This window comes from Cupressus sempervirens, chromosome 5 (assembly GCF_028749045.1).
Source record: "Cupressus sempervirens isolate cs-2001-9-10 chromosome 5, ASM2874904v1, whole genome shotgun sequence".
NCBI classification, from domain to species: Eukaryota; Viridiplantae; Streptophyta; class Pinopsida; order Cupressales; family Cupressaceae; genus Cupressus; species Cupressus sempervirens.
The window spans coordinates 101,483,399-101,502,047 of NC_143122.1; positions in this window are offsets into that span (position 1 = coordinate 101,483,399).

An 18,649-nucleotide genomic window follows, 5' to 3' on the forward strand; every position below is an offset into this window, starting at 1 on the left:
GCCTTGCTCATCACATGGTTATGAATTTCTTACAAAAATAAAAATTACATCAAGAAAAAGGGAATGAGCCTTGAGAAATGAGTCATTAAAGATGGGCTCATCAAAATTTAAAAGGAAAGCTCCCAAGAGAAAGGACAATATAATGACAAACCATGATCTTGGAACAAGAATAAGAATATTGTCACAGATGGTGCCACTACTACCTAACATGTCCAAGTGGTTGGTGCAACAGCTAGAACATCCAACACTCCTTACCAACAATATTTCCCAACAACAACATTCATTGTACCAATAAAATGTGTACTATCAACAAAGATACCAACAACCTCCACCACAACAATATTAGCACACCACCCAAAACATTTTTTCCAAGCACCAACAAATAAAACCAATGCTATCACTATCGCAGTTGCACCAAAACCACAGGTCCAAAGAAAACCCCAAGTATACACCCCTTTGGGAGAACTGCTTGACATTATTTTTGAAAAAAATGCCAAAGATAATCTTATCCACCACCCACAAAAAAAACCACTAGATTAAAATTAACCTGAGGTAACATGGTATAGAGAGTGATTTTTTCAAATTTGATCATGTCAAAACCTCACCTTAAAATGCATGCAAATCAAGGATTATGTACAATAACTTATTGACCAAAATGAGATAATTGTGGGAGCACAAGTCTCTCCAAACATAGGACTATCGATCAATTAGAATGAATTCCCACCATACAATAATAAAAATACAAGTAAGGCACCTATACAAAATAATAATACCAACAACACCAACCAAACAAACAATACCCAAACCAAGCAAGGTTATAATCATGACAAATTATAGAACTACACTTCCACATACCTAGACTACGATAACTTTATTTGATGCATACCCTAGGTGGAACCCTCTATAATCAATCTACAGTCACTACAAAAAGAACTTGAATCAACATCATAGGTCCATCTACACAGGCACTCCATCAGGAATGAAGTATAATATTCTAGAACACTGTGGGAACATGTTAGCCCAAATCTCCATCCTAGATCTCCTATACACTAGCCCACTTTATAAGGAAATCCTTGATAGTGGACTTCATGATTCTCACATCCCTACTAATATCAACACTATATAATTTTGGAATTTGGTAGGCTATCTCTCTGTCTCATGTGCATTATCCTTCAAACCCTCTGATATCCTAGAAGTTGAACTAGACCAAATCCTTCCACTCTACATAGCCTTAACAGTTTATGACTTTTCCTTCAAGAGGTTCATGATAGATAATAGATCAGCCTTAAATCTATGTACATTGAGGTTCATCAAACAAGTAGGGTACACTAAGGTAGACATTGTAAATAAATTCATCACCATCAAAGCCTATGAAAACTTGGAGTGAACCATATAAGGAACCATCTTGTTGCCTCTCAGAGTTGGGTTTGCTACTCAATAAAAATAAATTCCTTATAATTCTCCTTAATCTACCCTTCAATATTCTCCATAGCTAATGATGGATTCGCACTATGAAATTAGTTCCATCCACTTATCATTGGTGCCTCAAATTTTTGCATCATGCCACTAAGATAACCATCCATGCCAATCTAGAACCGTTTGCACATTGCAATGTGATAGAAGCATCCTATTATAATATTTGTTTTAGAATTGAGATTAGTGCAACCATCACCATCTCTTTCTATACCTACCATGATCTCAACATATCTTAGGCTCCACACTCTCTACTATTAAGATAAAATACCAAGGCTATGGTGAATATAGTCTCTCAGATGCATTTTGTGATTTTCCTTTACCTCTTTACCCACATACTTGAGGGTTCCCAACCTATCAAGGATCATAGAAAGATGCATCTCCTCAACTCAAGTAGCTTGGACCCACTACATATGTTTCCAATGAGATCCTTAATGGGAAAGAAATGGCTCTAGATATCAACACATGGTTATACAAGGACCACCTCCAAAAGATAAACAACTCCTTGACTACCTGAAATAGAATTATCTTGTTTCATACTAATTTGCTACCAAATTGTGGGAATATCAAGGTGGTAGCTTAGCATGCGAAGAGTCATGCATTAGAAAACTAGTAGAAGCATACAAGGAGAAGAAGAAGAAAGACACAGGCTCTAGATGCCCACAACTAGGGGCACTACTAAGGATGATCATGCTTTCTTAAATTTCCAAAGTGAACTTGTAGAGGTTGAAGACATCCCTAAGGAAATTGAAAAGAAATTGTATGATGATATTTCCCTTGACAAAATCATCTTAGGTGCCTCAGTGCTCTATGAACTATCCATCAATCTCATAGACCTTCTCTTCACTTATCCTAAACTCTTTTATTGGGACCAGCCAAGTGCAATCCATGTTGATTATTTTTCTATTGAGCATGTACTCCTCAGATTCATTGGGGCCAAAATACCACACAAAAAGTCACTACTGCTATCAGCTTATGTCTTAAAATTGGACTCAAATAGCTAATTTAGGGAGGATGAGATCTCCATTCCCAAAAGTGACAAAAAAAAAAAAAAACAAAAGTATATGATGGTGAAAATCTCTCTGAGTCACCCAAAGCTGGATATTTCATTCTTCCCCCATAAGATCATAGGCTCACAATATCATCGATCCTGATGACCAAATAAATGAGGATAGTCAACATCAATCTTGTAGAGATACCAAAGATTACATACATCACAATATATTTACCATTAGATCAAGTAGACCTTCTCATTGGGGTACTCTAAGAAAACATTGGTCAATTTTTATGGTCTTATTAGGACATGCCAAGACTAGTGCACTGCTCCCAAGACACTGGCACATCTAAGGATCAATACATCCAACAAAAACCTATGTTAGTCACTCATTCACAAAACACATTCCTTTTACCACCTACTTTTCCCTTCTCATAAGCCTTTGGAGCCTTTTACACAATCCCACAAGCACAATTGTGTTCATGTGACCCAACCTTCTACCATTGTTCCTTCAACTATATATCCTAGTAGAATGCCTCTCTCAGTTTTGTCTCCTAGTCAAACAACCCATACATTCTTTCATTGAATTATTTTCCCCATCCCCTTATAACTATTTGTGTGTATTCCCACTATTAGGAATGTTATCCCACCACATGACCTACTTTCTCACAACATCTCCCTCCTGAGTTCACTTTCCCATGAAATATTTCTCACCCACATAATTTTTTCTCAACCATAGTATTGTGATCCATTGGATCTTGTTGAGCCTGTGGCCATGAGAATAAATTTTCATAAATTATATGATTTAGTATACATTTAAAAAAAAGTGTAAGAGAAAAGTTTTAGTTCTTAACATCTATCTAGTGTTTGTCATGCCCTCACTCATCATACCACATCCATCAGATGCTCAGGTCAACCATGTACAACCATCGCTCCCTCTCACCTAGGCTCAAATCTCATAACATTTTAGTAGTAATATGAGAGAAATTTACTCTTTCTCACCCTCTTGAAGCTACTCATAGGCCCTACTTTGTGCCCCCATTATCTGTTCCCCTACCCAGGTGACCTCTTTCAATCCTTCACTTATTATTTTTGCATCTTAATCACACTTTTAACTCTTTATTAGCCCATATATGTTCTCCTATATACCCCACCTTCTTGAACCTTTTGAAGAATTCATCAAGCCTAATCTTCTCTCCTTTATACCTTGTTGAGGGGGCATCACAAAGTCCAATCTCTCCTTTCTCTTTTGGAGACTGGGGAAACTTTGTTTCTTTAAAAGTTTTCTTCATCTTGTTTACATTCAAACTTCTTTGAAATAATGTTATGTCAAAGAGGAGAAAATTGTAGTTGCCTAAATCTAATTAAATCATTAATGTAATCCTATTTAGTCATCTTCTAAGACATTATTAATTAAGTATTTAATATTTAATTAATAGTTAATTAATTAACTATGTTCCAATTAATTATCAAATGACACACTATAGTTTGATTTATTAATTAAATCCCCATTTCCTCTATTAAAATAAATAAAGATGTCACCCTAATTAATTTAATTTAATTTTAAGCCTTTTGATTTAATTAATTAATTAAATCAAATATATCCCAACCATAGACTAAACCCCTAACTCAAACCTAAACGAAGAGCTCAAATTCAACCCAACCCATTCACCCATGTTAATTCTCACTAGCTTAGTTAACCTTAACTAAATCGGCCCACTTGTGTCCCTCTAACATGCCACTTGCCTCGTAACACATTCCCTAATCTCAAACTAATCCTTCCCTAATAATTTTCACAATTTTAAGTACAAGTTAAGATTTCCTAATCAAAGCCAAAGTCTTCCCTCACATCCTCACCTAGATACATCAAATACATCATAAATAGCTCTTACAATCCCACACCCCTCATAGCTCCACTTTGTCCCCTCAAATTCCCCAAAATGATCACATTGCCTCAAAATTATTCCATCTTCTCACACTCACCCTCCTTGTGACAAGTGTCACACCCTAAATTTCCCCAAATAAGTATAATTTATGTGCTTTCCTTTTAGGATATCCTAGTCCTCTCTCATCAAATCCCTCATCTTACATCCTAGCCATCTATTTTTCCATCCCTTGGCCTATAAATTGGACTATCCCCCTCTCATAATGCATCCAATTTTTCATGAAAACTTATAATGCCCCATTGAGAACCAAAAGTATCCATTATACCTTTACCATGTCAAAATTCAAACCCACACCCACACTTTGTGAAGTCTCCATCCTCCATTGTTGAAGTTATATTGAAGCTTGATGAATAATTGAGCACACATCCTACCATCTTGGACAAATCCAAAAATCAAGGACACATTTAGAGCACTCACCATGCTTGGTTTTATATTCTCTTTCATTTTTTCATTTGTCCCTCTATATGTGTTAGTCTATATTTGTGTTGTGAATGTTTTTTGAATCATAGTGCTCCATTGTAGTAACAAATTAGATGATACAATAACGAAGTAGGGGAAGATCTAATGTCATCACTTCGAAGATAGTCAGAAGAGGCACTGGTCACTATTGAAGATATGAAGGATAAATTGAGGGAATCTATATCTAAGAGAAAGAAGTTTATGAGAAAGAAAGCTGGGGAAAATAAAAGAGCTAATAGAGAATACTAAAGAACAAAGTTTTTCTAAAGAATAAAAAGAAGTTATAGAAGAATTCATGGGAAAAAATGATATGTTAAGGAAAAGGATCAAGGTCCTAAAGAAGGAACTGGAGAATTTTATAATAAGATCAAGGGAAGATATGGATGAGAAAGGTAGTGCCATCCTAGCAAGTGATCAATCCTATACCTAATTGAGATAGTTCAAGGAAGCATGATAATAGGCTAAGAATCTACTGAAAGAAATGGAAAACAAAACAACTCTTATGAAGGAGCATAAATATGTAGTACAATAAAATAGCATACTACAGGAATATGATCATGAGAAGATAGAACAAGTAAGTACTCTAACTAAATAAGCTAGACCAATGGAAGAGAATGTTTGAAAAATGATGGTCAAACTCAAGGAAGTAAAGGAAGAATGTGTTAGAATTTCCAAGACAAGGGAGGAGAACTCAAAGGGGGAGAACCCATTGAATATGAAAGGAGAAATGACTAGCTCAATTGGTTTTGGATTCTAAGGAATCAATACAACTGAAAGAGGAGAGTTCTCACAGGAAAGAGACTTAAAGACCACTAAGAAAAAAAGGCTAGAAAAAAGAAGTATGTCACCAACCAAACCCAATTATCTCTATTTTGGTAAAATAGGACATAACCCAAAGGAGTGATGATATAAATAAGTAGAAACTGATAGATATGACACAAATAGAGAACTATGTAATAGATGTTATTGGTATGGTAACAATGTGCAAGAATATTGGGATCTCATTAATGAAGCAAGAGAAGAGAAATTTCTCTACTACTATGAAATGTATGGTCACACTAAAAGGGATTGTGTATTGAATACTAGAGCACACCAGTCATCTCCTAGGAATAGGAGGCAGGTCTTCTTTTCCTATAGTAATGATGGGCACATTAGATTGTAGGGAAAGTGGTGGGTGAATTAGTAGAGACAAGAAAGACCATGAAAAATATGAGGAAGACATGATACACATGTCATAAGATACATCATGTAGTAAAAACCTATTGGGAAAGACAAAAATCCAAGTAGTACAACAATGATGACAAAGGAAAAATGGATTCCAATAATACCAAGCAAGTAAACAAGGATTTTACCAAAGTATGGATCAAGAAGATGTTAGAGAACACATAGATAAATATTGACAAAGGAATTGGATCACCAACAAGTGGTGAGTCCTCATAATTAAGCTAAGAAAGGATATGCTTAAAAAGGGGTGAGGAAAGTGAGTTAAGTCTGTTAGAATATATAGTCCACCAATATAACTAAGAGAGAGGGGGTGAATAACTTATCTAACTATTATCACAATTATCAACCTTATATATTCTTAACCATATGAGAAATATAATAAAAAACCACAACAAGATACACATGCACAATAACACTGGATATATTAACTACAAAAACCCTTGATCAAAGGGAAAAACCTAGTGGAGATTGTACCCACAAGATGATGTACTAATATAAATCTTCCTTGTTACAGGATGGACCCTATTAGGAGCCTATGAAAAGATTCAGTACCTATCAATCCTTAATAGGAGACTTTATCCTAGTTAGGAGATTCCAACCCTATTAGAAGTTTTGTCAACCCTATTAAGAGTTGTGCCAACCTGGTTAGGAGTTGTAGAAGAAACATAGACCCACTATCCAAATATGGTGGAGTGATCATAAGAGTAGGAAATTATTAAAGTTTTCCTTTAAATATATTCTATGGTAACCTTGAAAAGGGGATTGATGATTGATTATTGATTTTGATCTTTTCTTGGTTTTGACCATAAGGAAATAGAGTAGAATCTTGTTTTCAAATGTAATTCCTTATTAATAGAATACAAAGTTCAAGTTTCCACGTCCAAACTTGATTGTTTTCTATTCACTCATCCAAGGGGGCCCACTTGGTGAGTGAATTGCTTTGTTAGAAGAGATTTCCTTTCTTAGTTTATTTCCTTGCAAAGTAGAATTTTGCTATTCCTACAACCATTGAACTATTCTTGTAGCATAGATGTTTAAATAGATTTACTATTTACAACATTACTCTAAACTTTAAGGAAGATGTTTTTTCAATTCCTAGTTTAGTTTCCTTCAACATTTCTTTTCTATTGTAAGTTGTAATGACTTAAAGAAGAATCAAAGATTATACTTTGTAGCCACTCTCTCAAGCTTATACTCTCAAGTTGACAAATAAAATAAAGTAAGTATGTTATTCTTAGCAAAATACATGATTCTATCTAGTCATGGAGTCAATGTAGAAGGATGTCCAATCCTTTATTACTAAATTATTTAGACAACTAGACAATAGTGAAGAATAACATGGATATTTAGGAACAAGATGAATGAACTAAGTGAAGTTGTAAGGAACAAAGCAAGAATGGAGTAGACTATGAAGACACCTATGCTCTTGTGGCAAGAAATGAAGTAGTAAGGTTATTCTTAGCCTATGCAACACATAAGAAATTCAAATTGTACTAGATTGATGTCAAGTCAACATTTTTGAATGGAGAACTTAAAGAAGACATATAAATAGAACAAGCTGAAGGTTTTCCTTTAACATATGACAAGGACATGGTATGCAGATTGAAGAAAGCATTGTATGACTTTAGAAAAGCACCCAAAACCTAGTATGCAAGGTTGGACAAGCATTTGTAAAAACTTGGATTTAACAAAGGTATGACATACAATAATCTATAATTGAAAGAAATAGGTGAAAGATTGTCAATTTTGATAATATTTGTTGATGATATCATAGTTGGAGGAGATGATAGTGAAAGTGACAAGTTTGTAGAAGAAATAAAGAATGAATTTGAAATGAGCATGATAGGGGAAATGTAATACTTCATAGGATTGTAGATTATGCAAGATAAAGAAGGAACCTTTATTTCTCAGACTAAGTATTTGAAAGATCTATTGAAAAGGATTGGTTTGGAAATGTATAAACTAGTAGGAACACCTATGATATCTAAATACAAGTTATCTACAAAGGATGAGACACCTACTGTTGAGTAGAAGAAGTACAGATATATGATTGGAGGATTGTAATATTTGACTCACACAAGGCCAGCTATAGAAAATGCAATTGGAATTGTTGCAAGATTTTAAGCTGACCCTAGAGAAGCACATTATGTGATATTTAAGAGGATATTTAGATATTTGAAGGGAACATCAAAGTTTGGATTATGGTATGATAGATCTAATGATTTCACTTTATATACTTATACTAATGTTGACTGGGTAGGTAGTATGGATGATAGAAAGAGCACTAGCGGTGGAGCATTATTTCTTGGAGGAAGATTGGTTTCTTGGCTAAACAAGAAGTAGGATTGTATCTCGCAAAATATAGAAAAGGTAGAAGATGCTACAACAACAAAAAATTGTAATCAAGTTGTTTGGATGAAGCAGATGCTGAAGGATATAAGGATGGAATTTAGTGAACCTATTGTCATACATTATGATAACACAATCATGGTTAATATGTCTGAGAATCCAGTATTGCATTCTAAGGCTAAGCTTAGTTATTTCGAATATCACATGTTGAGAGAGAAAGTTGTAGAAGAGGAAATTAGATTAGACTATGTAAGCACCAAAGAGAAGATTGTAGATATTTTCACTAAGCCTCTTCCCAAAGAGACTTTTGAGTATTTTCAAGGTATGCTAGGGGTTATGCCCCTACCTACATTAGAGTAGATGATGCAAGAGTGCATTAGTTCAGTGGTATAGAGCACTATTGTTTGTCTAGACTAAATATTGATGCTTCTAGTATGGGAGAGTATCTATGATAGACAGAGTCATCTAGGACTCTTGATAGATGTTGTTTTAAAAAATGTATTGTTAGAAATAGATAATACTGAGAGATGGGGTGGGGGGGGGCAATCAGTATTTTCAATCTTTTTGCGCACAACTAAATTTTATTAATTGCTTTTCCACATGCATAAAAGAGAGAACCAATAGTGCATAACAAAATAAATAACCATATAAGAGGAGAACTAATAACACAATATTTTTTTAACTAAGGAAACCCTAGCCAAGGGAAAACCCTAGTGGGGATGAAACCCACAAGATGATTCACTATATAAAGTATCTGGTTAAGGATATTGACCCTTTCAGGAGTCTATGAAGTATGTATAGTGTCTTGAGTCCCTGTTAGGAGACTAGACTTTGTTAGAAGCCTCAAACCTATTAGGAGTTGCTTCAACTCTATTAGGAGTTGGAAGATCAGACACAAATGTGTGCAAGAAGAGTCCACTAGCCTAACATGCAACTATATAATAAGTTCTTTAGGGAATAACTATACATACAATATTGAAATGCTTGTTGTACTTCGCAAATCTTTTGATTGTCAATTCTTCATGCAAAGAATGAATGCACATATATCAATTCACATCATATCTCACATAGTATTTCCTTGCATCACAACTAATAACATCACATTCACTTGTTACTCACATTTCACAAGATCATATCAACTTTGCAATTACAGGTTACACATCATCATCAAATTACTACACACTAACTTTTCCAATGAAGTTCTTTATTTATACCAAACATATTGATAAAATATTCCTTTAGTCAACTCACATAACATCCTTAGATTTGGCTCACCAAGAAATAATAATTAAAAACATTAATTAGTTCATTTAACACATTCTACTAATATGCTCTCATTTGCACTGTAACATCACTACATCACTAATTCCTTCATAAGTCAAAATTACTTGGTCGTATAGACATGCACACTGGTATACATCATTAGTATGATATCATGCATCTCTGGTTAACTACATAAGAGAATATTCCAAGGGAATATTTTGCTATCAATAAATTTGTCATGCTACTATGATGTTGTCTAATACTTTGACAATTTTCCTTCACAAATAAACATGACTAAATTGCAAAACAAATATGTTGCTATAAATGACAACAATATAACTTACCTTATTTGATTGATTGGTTATATTGCCAACAATCTCCCCCTTTGGCATTGATGGCAACATTTTGGGAAAATTTGTTAAGTCCCAAACATCCTGTCATACCAATCAAAATAGATAACCATAACAAAGTAGAGTATTGTATTCATGTTTTGAAAATATTATATCCCTTATAACTTTGGTTACAAAGTTAGAAAAAAATTCTACTATAATTTGAAATATAACTATCAACTATGCTTTTCCTTATTTCTCCCCCTTACAATTAAAATTCCTTACAATTACAATTTTCCATATTTCTCCCCATTTGACATCAATGAAAAAGGTGTCACAAAAAAAAAAAAAAAAAATCTATCAGAATCTGGTACTTGTATCAAAAACTGGGAAAGCAATCACTGAACTTGGTCTTCAACTACTCAAAGTGTTTCTTCCAACTTTCTTTTAGTGCATCACATACATTGATTAGCACACATAAGGCATATGTGACTAATGTTGTTGCATTCAAGCCTGTAGCCACAAACTTGTCATATGAGGTATTTGCTACCAAGTATTCCTCCAACTAATTCTCTAGCAATTTTTCCTATGAAAATAAGTATTCTCTTAAGAGAGTAAATCTCTTCAAAACTTTGTCTTTTTCCTTCATGAGTATTCTTTATGTTATCATGAAGTGTCTGCATTGTATGCTCAATGGTATTTAACTTCAAATTTTGCTTTAGAAGGTTGTCCATGAGCATCTAAAGCTCAGTTACCTTTTCTTTTATTTGATCATCAAATTATTTAAATGGATATATGCAAGGTTGCACTTAGCATAAGCCTATTTTCCTTCTTCTATACACTGTCTTAATACCTTAATGCAGATATTCAATGTTTCTGTATCATTCCTCATATTAGTGCACATGGTATTAAGGAGTTTACCATCATGCTCTATTTGTGCTTGAATTGAAGCTACATTAGAAAGTGTTGAGAACTAAGTATTAAAAGCTTTACACAAAATAACTACATGCTGTTGAATATCTACAGGTGTGTCAATAGGGCTTACTGTCTTTTCCATTCTGTCCAGAACTAAAGTCAAAGTATTTTCAATGGATGTGATGGATTTCTTCTTCTTAAGAAATTTACTTAGAGAATATATGAGATTTTTCACTTCATCTTCTTCATCTAATTGAACTACTATTGATACTTGAATAGGTGGTGTAGAGGGTGTTGCTTCTATTGCTGCTAAGGGCACACTTGAAGTAGTTGCTTCAATGCTAGATTCAATTTTCTTTTCAGTAGGTGCATCTTCTTCCTCATCAAATTAGCTACTATAGTCCAAAATATTGCCAACAATGCTAGCACCAAAATCTTTGAATGGGTCCTTAGTTCTATCAACTATCACATTGGTGTTATCTATTTGTATAGATTCACTACTAATGGTGATATTTGGTCAATCACTAGAAATTGGTGTTGTTTCTGTTTTAGGGGACAATTTCCCTAGTTGGAGACTTCTTCAGCTCTTCACTGGGTTCTTACCTCTTTTTAGGGGAGGGTTTTTCCCATGTGGTTTTCTCTCTTTCCCCGTTTACAGAGGTTTCATTTTTTCTTGCATTGTACTTGGGTACCTAAAATGGCCTCGTTGCCGGGACCCATTATGCATTTCATCTTAGCTTTGTGAGCTTAAGGCATTTCCCTAAGTTGCACTTAAGGGGGGGTGTTAGAGTAAATAATTAATATTTAATTATTTATTCTATTGCTTAAGTTTACTTAGGTCATGCATTTATTTAATATTTCGTATTTAATGCATGTTGGTGACAACACGGGAGTTTGTTCCCTTCTAGTTGTCACACTTATCTTCTAGCTTGTTCTACAAGCTTCCATGAGCTCTTTATATTCGGGCTCTCTCTCATTGTAAGATAACATTGAAAGCCATTTCTTATTGTAAATACATTTCTTATTGTGTTTGCATTTTTGGCTCTCATGTCCGTTTAGGGTTTTGCCCATGCTCCATGCTTTTCCCCTTCTTGGTTTCTCTTTGACAGGTTCGCATGCAGGTGATCTTGGCGTCTTCGGAGTTGGCTTTCCTCGACTCCAACAACTATGACGTGAACTTCCTACTATAGAACTTTCTTCCTCTATTTGTGTACACTCCTTAGACTCCTTAGGCATAGGTCTTGCCTTCTTTGCACTCTTTTTTGACATAGGGCTTGCCTTTTCTATTTGCACACTCTTCTTTGTCATAGTGCTTGCCTTCTCTAGCTATGCACTCTTCTTTGGCATAGTAGACATATATGTGACTATAGCCTTTTTAGTTTCCACATTTATTTCTTCATAATTTCCTCTCATGAGGAGAATAGATCCCCTTTTATTTCTCAATAGAGGTGCTATACCTTATAGAATTTCTATTATCTCTTCCTCATTATTTATAATGCATAGCTTTTTCACCATATTGATTCTTATTTTCTATCTTCCTCTATTACTCTACTTTTTCTATTTATCAATCTATTATACAAGTCTTCAGGTATCTATCCTCTTATACTATCAAACCTTTTATCTTTAAGAATCATATTTCTAACTACAACATTCTCTAGGTATCTTCTATCCATATTATTGTACAAATCATAGTATTTATTTAATTGCACAAAGTTTTTGTCATTAATAATTTGCATGTTGAGATTCTCTACATTTGGTTTCCATGATTTTCATCTGGCTGAGGTCTTTTCTTCTTGATTAGCTAGCTCTACTAGTCTGTCACTAGTTTTTTCTTCACATTGAGAAGAACTAATTTGCAAGGTTCTTCTCTTCTTTCTTGGACCACTTGTTTTCTTGACTCTCTTCTTAGGAGGGGTTCTAGTCCTTTTAAGTCTTGTAGACTTCTTGGGTGTAGGAACTTCCTCAGTCTTTACTAGATTTCTTGGTGGTTGCTGCTACATAACTACTACATATGGCATAGTAGGTGCTTGCGCACTTTTCTGGGCAACTATAACCTATTCAATAGGTCCTACCACTACAATGGGTGTAAGGGTCAATAGCTTAGATTGACCACTGGATTTCATTTCCATGGCTATCCCTTTCACATCATCAATTTATTTTCTTATCATTCCTAATTCTTTCAAAATATAATAAATCACCTTTTCCATCTTCTTCTTGGAGTCCTTTATTATCTGACTTGTTTTGAATTCTCTCATTTTCACAGAATTGTTCCCCATCTAGGACATTCAAAATCAACTTTTGAGTGAAGGATTATCTGTGCATACCCTTTAATCAATTCCTCACTCATTTCATAACCCATAGGTTCAATAAACTTGACTCAAGGAACTACAACTTCCATAAAAGTGAAATATGTTTCAACCATAAAGCATAGTTCATCCTTGTATTTTTCTAATAGCATAGGAGGTACACTATACCTTTGCTTCATTTTTTCTTGGAAAGACTTCGTTAATCTATCAATATCACTATCTCTAACTACTTTAGGTCTTCTTCTATATGCATGAGTGATTGTTTGCATTGTGCAATCACTTTCATCCCAATTCATGATTCTAGGAAACTTCTTGGATGCATAGAAGAACATGTGTATTAGTAGGGATTCAAACCTAAAAACTACACTCCTAGACTTCTTGATTCTTGATATATTATCCAATAGTTGTGTTCGGATAATGTCACATAAATTAACATCTTTTCCTTTTACTACCAGGTAGGCTACATGAAGAAATCCTATAGTGACTAAATCTATCCTAGATCCATGATTGAATTTGTATCCAAAAATTTTGCAAATCAGTCTTACTCAATCCTCTTGAATGCTATTGACCTTCATGTTTCTACCATCAGAACATGTGTTGAGATTTGTCTCAACTATCATGTGTAGATTCTTAATGTTCACTGGATTACTTCCTTCATTACTCAGACTTGTGACCTTGTGAATTAGGTCATTATCAATACATATGATAGAATCTCCTAGCCATAAAAGATCATCATGTACTCTACTTAGAGTTATCCATGTCCATTCATGATTGTTGAAGTTTGTGTAGAACATATGCTTAACTAGGTTAAGTTGCTCTAGATATCCATATTTAGGTTTCAGTGACAAATCATTTTTACACATTTTCTCTAGCTCCTTATGAATTTATATATCACCAATGCTTTCAATTTTACAATGGATATAACCTCTTATATCCTTGACATGAAGAACATTTTCTAGAACTTGTGAAAATGCTCCAATAAGGTCATCAAGAAAAGAAACAAATGGGTGTTTCTTGAAATTGTATCTAGGTCTATTGCTTACATTAGAAACTTCTTGTCTTGCCATTTTTGAAGAATTATGCTCAACAAATTCAAAAAATACCTTAACTTTGCATATCAAGGTTTCTGGTAACTTCGCATATTTGCAAACTTCTTTAACTCTTCAAATCTTGCTCCAATCTCACACTTAGATTTTACACAAACAAATGATGTATGCAAATCAATTTGTGTCCTTTAAATATTTTGCAATATGTACTTCAAATTAAATGCATATCTACCACTAGTTTAGTATATTGTCTCTATATAACAGAAAGGTTAGTCTTCTTATATATCCTTATTCTGATCATAATAAGAAATGCACACTTGACTGTAGACTCCTTTTAGTATCTAGATCATACTATTAACAGCGCAACCTATCATACTCTTTTTAAGATTATTTATCAATAACTCACACTTTGTTTCATTGAGAATGCTTAATTCTGGTAGGATGAGTCACATACAATAAGTGACTTCATTGTCTTGTTAGGTACATCTTCTAAAGTTGTATGAGAGCATTTAGGTTACCTTGCCTTTACAAATGTTTCCATGAGTTCTTCTGTCTGCTCCTTCATTTCTTCCTTCAAACTAACATAATTTCTTCTATTTTTCCTTCTGTAATTCTAATTCCTTTTTAGGTCTCTTATGTCCATTCTGCAAAATTTTTTTGTGGGTCCAAAGTTATTACATAGCTAACATATAGGTACATTTCTTCTTTTTTCACTCTACTAGTCATTAGGTGCTCTACAATTCCTTGTAATGTGTCCACGATTATTGCATCTATAACAAACAATTTGTCTTCTTTCTCCACTTTCATTGCTATGAGATCTTCTTCTATTTCCTGCATGGTTAGTGTTTGTATATATCCTATTATTTGCATTATTACTATCAAATTTAGGTTTCTTACAATCTAATGCATAATGACCATATCCATGACAATTATGAAAATAAAATTTTGAAATAGGTTTGAAAGACTTACTTTTGCAATCATCTTCAGTGTGTTCAAGTTCATCACACCAAGCATGAGATTCTTTTCTTTTGTTATCCATATCTTGACCAGATTCTTTAACTTTCTTAGAGTGATTAACATTCTTTTTGTCTTTAGATGTATCATCTAGATTTCTTAGATCCTTATTTACTTCAAGAGTATTAGGTTCTTTTCTCTTAATATATTTCTTGGTGGATTGTCTAAGAAAGAATCCAAGTCCAGTCTTGTCATAACTAGGTCTTTATGCACATATTTGTTCTTCAATCTTTTCACTATTGGTATATAATTTCTCAAGTTTCTATTTGGTTTGTACTAACTGAACTTTCACAATAGTTTTTTATTTCTCTAATTATGCATACTCTAACTTGATAGATTCCAATTTAGATGTTACCTTGCTTAATTGGGATCTTAGATCTACATTTTCAGCTTTAATTTTAGAGTCATTCTTTCCTCCTTTTTTCTTAAGACTTAACTTGAGTTCAACTATCTTTAACTCATGTTTTAGGATCTCATTTTCTTTCTTTATATCTTCAATACCATCATTACCAATTTTCTTACTAGGTCCTTTTTTATTCAAATCATCTATCTTGTCCTTTAGTTCACCAATGTAAGCTTTTGCATCTTTGTATCTATCCTTAAGACCATCTCTTTCATGAGTAAGGAGATCAATTTGTTCAAGAGTTTCTTCAAGATTCTTCTCCAAGTGGTCCATATCCATAGGGATCTTATTCAAGCTATTAAGCCTCTTATGAATAAGTAAGCTCTAATACGAATTATTAGAAATAGATAATATAGGGGAGGGGTGAATCAATATTTTCAATCCTTTTGCCCATAATTGACTTTTATTAATGACTTTTCCACATGCATAAAAGTGAGAACTGTTGTGGTTCCATAATGCACGTCCCATTCCATAGTAGAAAAAGGGACCCCCCCTTTTTTGTGTTCCTTCAAATCTAAAGCTCTTGATATGAAAGATTAGGAAGATTAATGGGGTCTTCATCTAGTCCCCAGAATTGCATCCCGTGTCCTTGCTAAGGAATCAAAATTTTCAAAGGCCGTGTCTTTTGAAAAATTTAACAAGAAAAAAATAAAAAAAACCCAAAAGATTAAAAAATCTAAAAATTGGAAAAAGTAAATAATAATAATAATAATAAATTAAACTAAGTGCACACCTGCACATCCGACATGGTGTGTGGGAGCACATCCCACCCATGGTAGTGCATGAGTGCATAGTTGTGCACTTGCACAATGGGCACTACCACACTACCAAGGGTGAGTGGAGCTATTTAAGTGTTGGTCCCCCTCCAAACTTTCCACCACGTTTTTTTTTATTGATCTCCTTGCTTTCTTACATCCTCCACACTTCACAAACTCCCACGTCGCACTTGTCTCCAGGCTCTGCACTCGTAACTTCTCTCTTAGCATGCTCTACACCATCACTGAGGTGTGTAAAAAATCCATCATAAATGCAAAAAATAGGCATGCATAGGTGCACACTTGTCTTGGTGTGTCCCTACACACCCATAAACCCTCACACTCATGAAAGCTAAAAGACTTAAAAACTTAAAAGTGCAACCATATTTGGTACGCACTTACACACCTAATTTGGTGCACAAGTGCATACTAAATTGCACATACATTAAACCCTTGCATAACCAAAAAAGAGAGGCATGTGGTGTTCACCCTATATAGTTTTCTCTTGCACACCCTATAAAACATTAAGCCTCAATAAACAAAGGGGGTGCACAGTGCGCACCTAGTTTGGTGTGTAAGCGCAGACCTTATTTTATTTTTCTTTCATAAATAATAGGGGGGTAATTAGATGATTTTTCATGTTTTAGGGTATTAATGAGCCTTATTATAAAATCATTTTGAACTAATAGATGTCTTTCTTGTGTCATGCAGATATAATGGCTTCCTCATCTAGCAAGACAATGACACCTAAGGCCATGGTTTTCAAGTTCCAAGGGGTCCCGTCCAAGTCAAGATTCCAAGATGAATATGTAGAGATAAAAGACACTAATTTGGGACACACAAACTTGGGAGAATTTTTGAGAATCTACAACAAGCCTATAGAGAGATTAGCTCTAGTATCTGCTTTGATCTGATCAGGGTTAGTGAACATAACGTTGCACCCAACATCAGTGCAATCTTTAAAGTTAATCATGACATTGGCTCAACACTTTTTTCATGAGGAAAGGGTGGTGAAGAGTGTGACTAGAGAATTTGTACTTGACCTCTAAGTAGATGACATTGAAAGGGTTTTTCATCTCCCTAGGATGGATCAATTCATTAGACCTTCTTATGAGGTAGCAGAAAGGTGGTATAGGGAATACCAAAAGGAGGTGATAGATACATCTAATCTTCCTATTTTATTGAGAAGAATCCTCTTGGGAATATAATAGAAAAGGTGGAAGTGACAATGGGGTACATGAAGGAGGATGTTGGCTACTCTATAATTCTTCTAAGCAGGGTGATGGGCATATTAGCAGCTGGGCACCTCAATTTTTCCATGGTGAATTTCATTGAGACAATCAAGACAACAAGAATGCCACTTGACTAGGCCACTACATTGAGTGAGAACTTATGCAAAAAATTAGGAGTGGTTAAGGACAAGAAGTAATTCAATATGACCTCATTGTTAGAATTCTTTAGAATAACTAAGAGGGGGGTGTATCAGTTATTAAAGGTCCAATAATGTCCAATTCAAATGTTTCTTCTTAATCCTTAATGGCACATAACTGAAATTATCATGCATGCAATTAAACATTAAACAATCATGAAAAGTAAACATGCATCACACCATAACACTAAGGATTTTGATGACCCATAAACCCTCCAGGAATAAGAAGGTAAAACTGGGGTGGGGATGATACCTAAAAAATAACTACTCAATTGATTTCAACCACTTCTGATGGTCTACCCTATTAAAGGCCTACCTTGTTAAAGGCTACAACACATTGTTAAATGTGACCTTGTTAAAGTATTTCTACACCCTATTAGGAGTGTGCCCTATTAGAGGACTTAAGAACATTCAACTTGGAATGTCACCTTGTTAAAGGATTTACATAGAGCTATTAGGCTCACCCAAGTCCATGGGATTTACAATCACCTTCTCAAAAGAATATTTCATCCCTCTTTAAGGATCTCTTATACTCCTTCTAAGGATCTCTTTATCCTTCTCCTGGGGATCTCTTTATCCTTCTCCTAGGGATCTCTTTATCCTTTTCTTGAGGCTTATCCACCTAGCTATTAAGCTAACCTAGCAATATAGGATTTCAATATCTAATACAATGGTAAGAGAGTATTAGAAGGGTTTTGACCTGGTTCAGATTGTAACTCTAACTTTGCAGATTTCAACTCACTC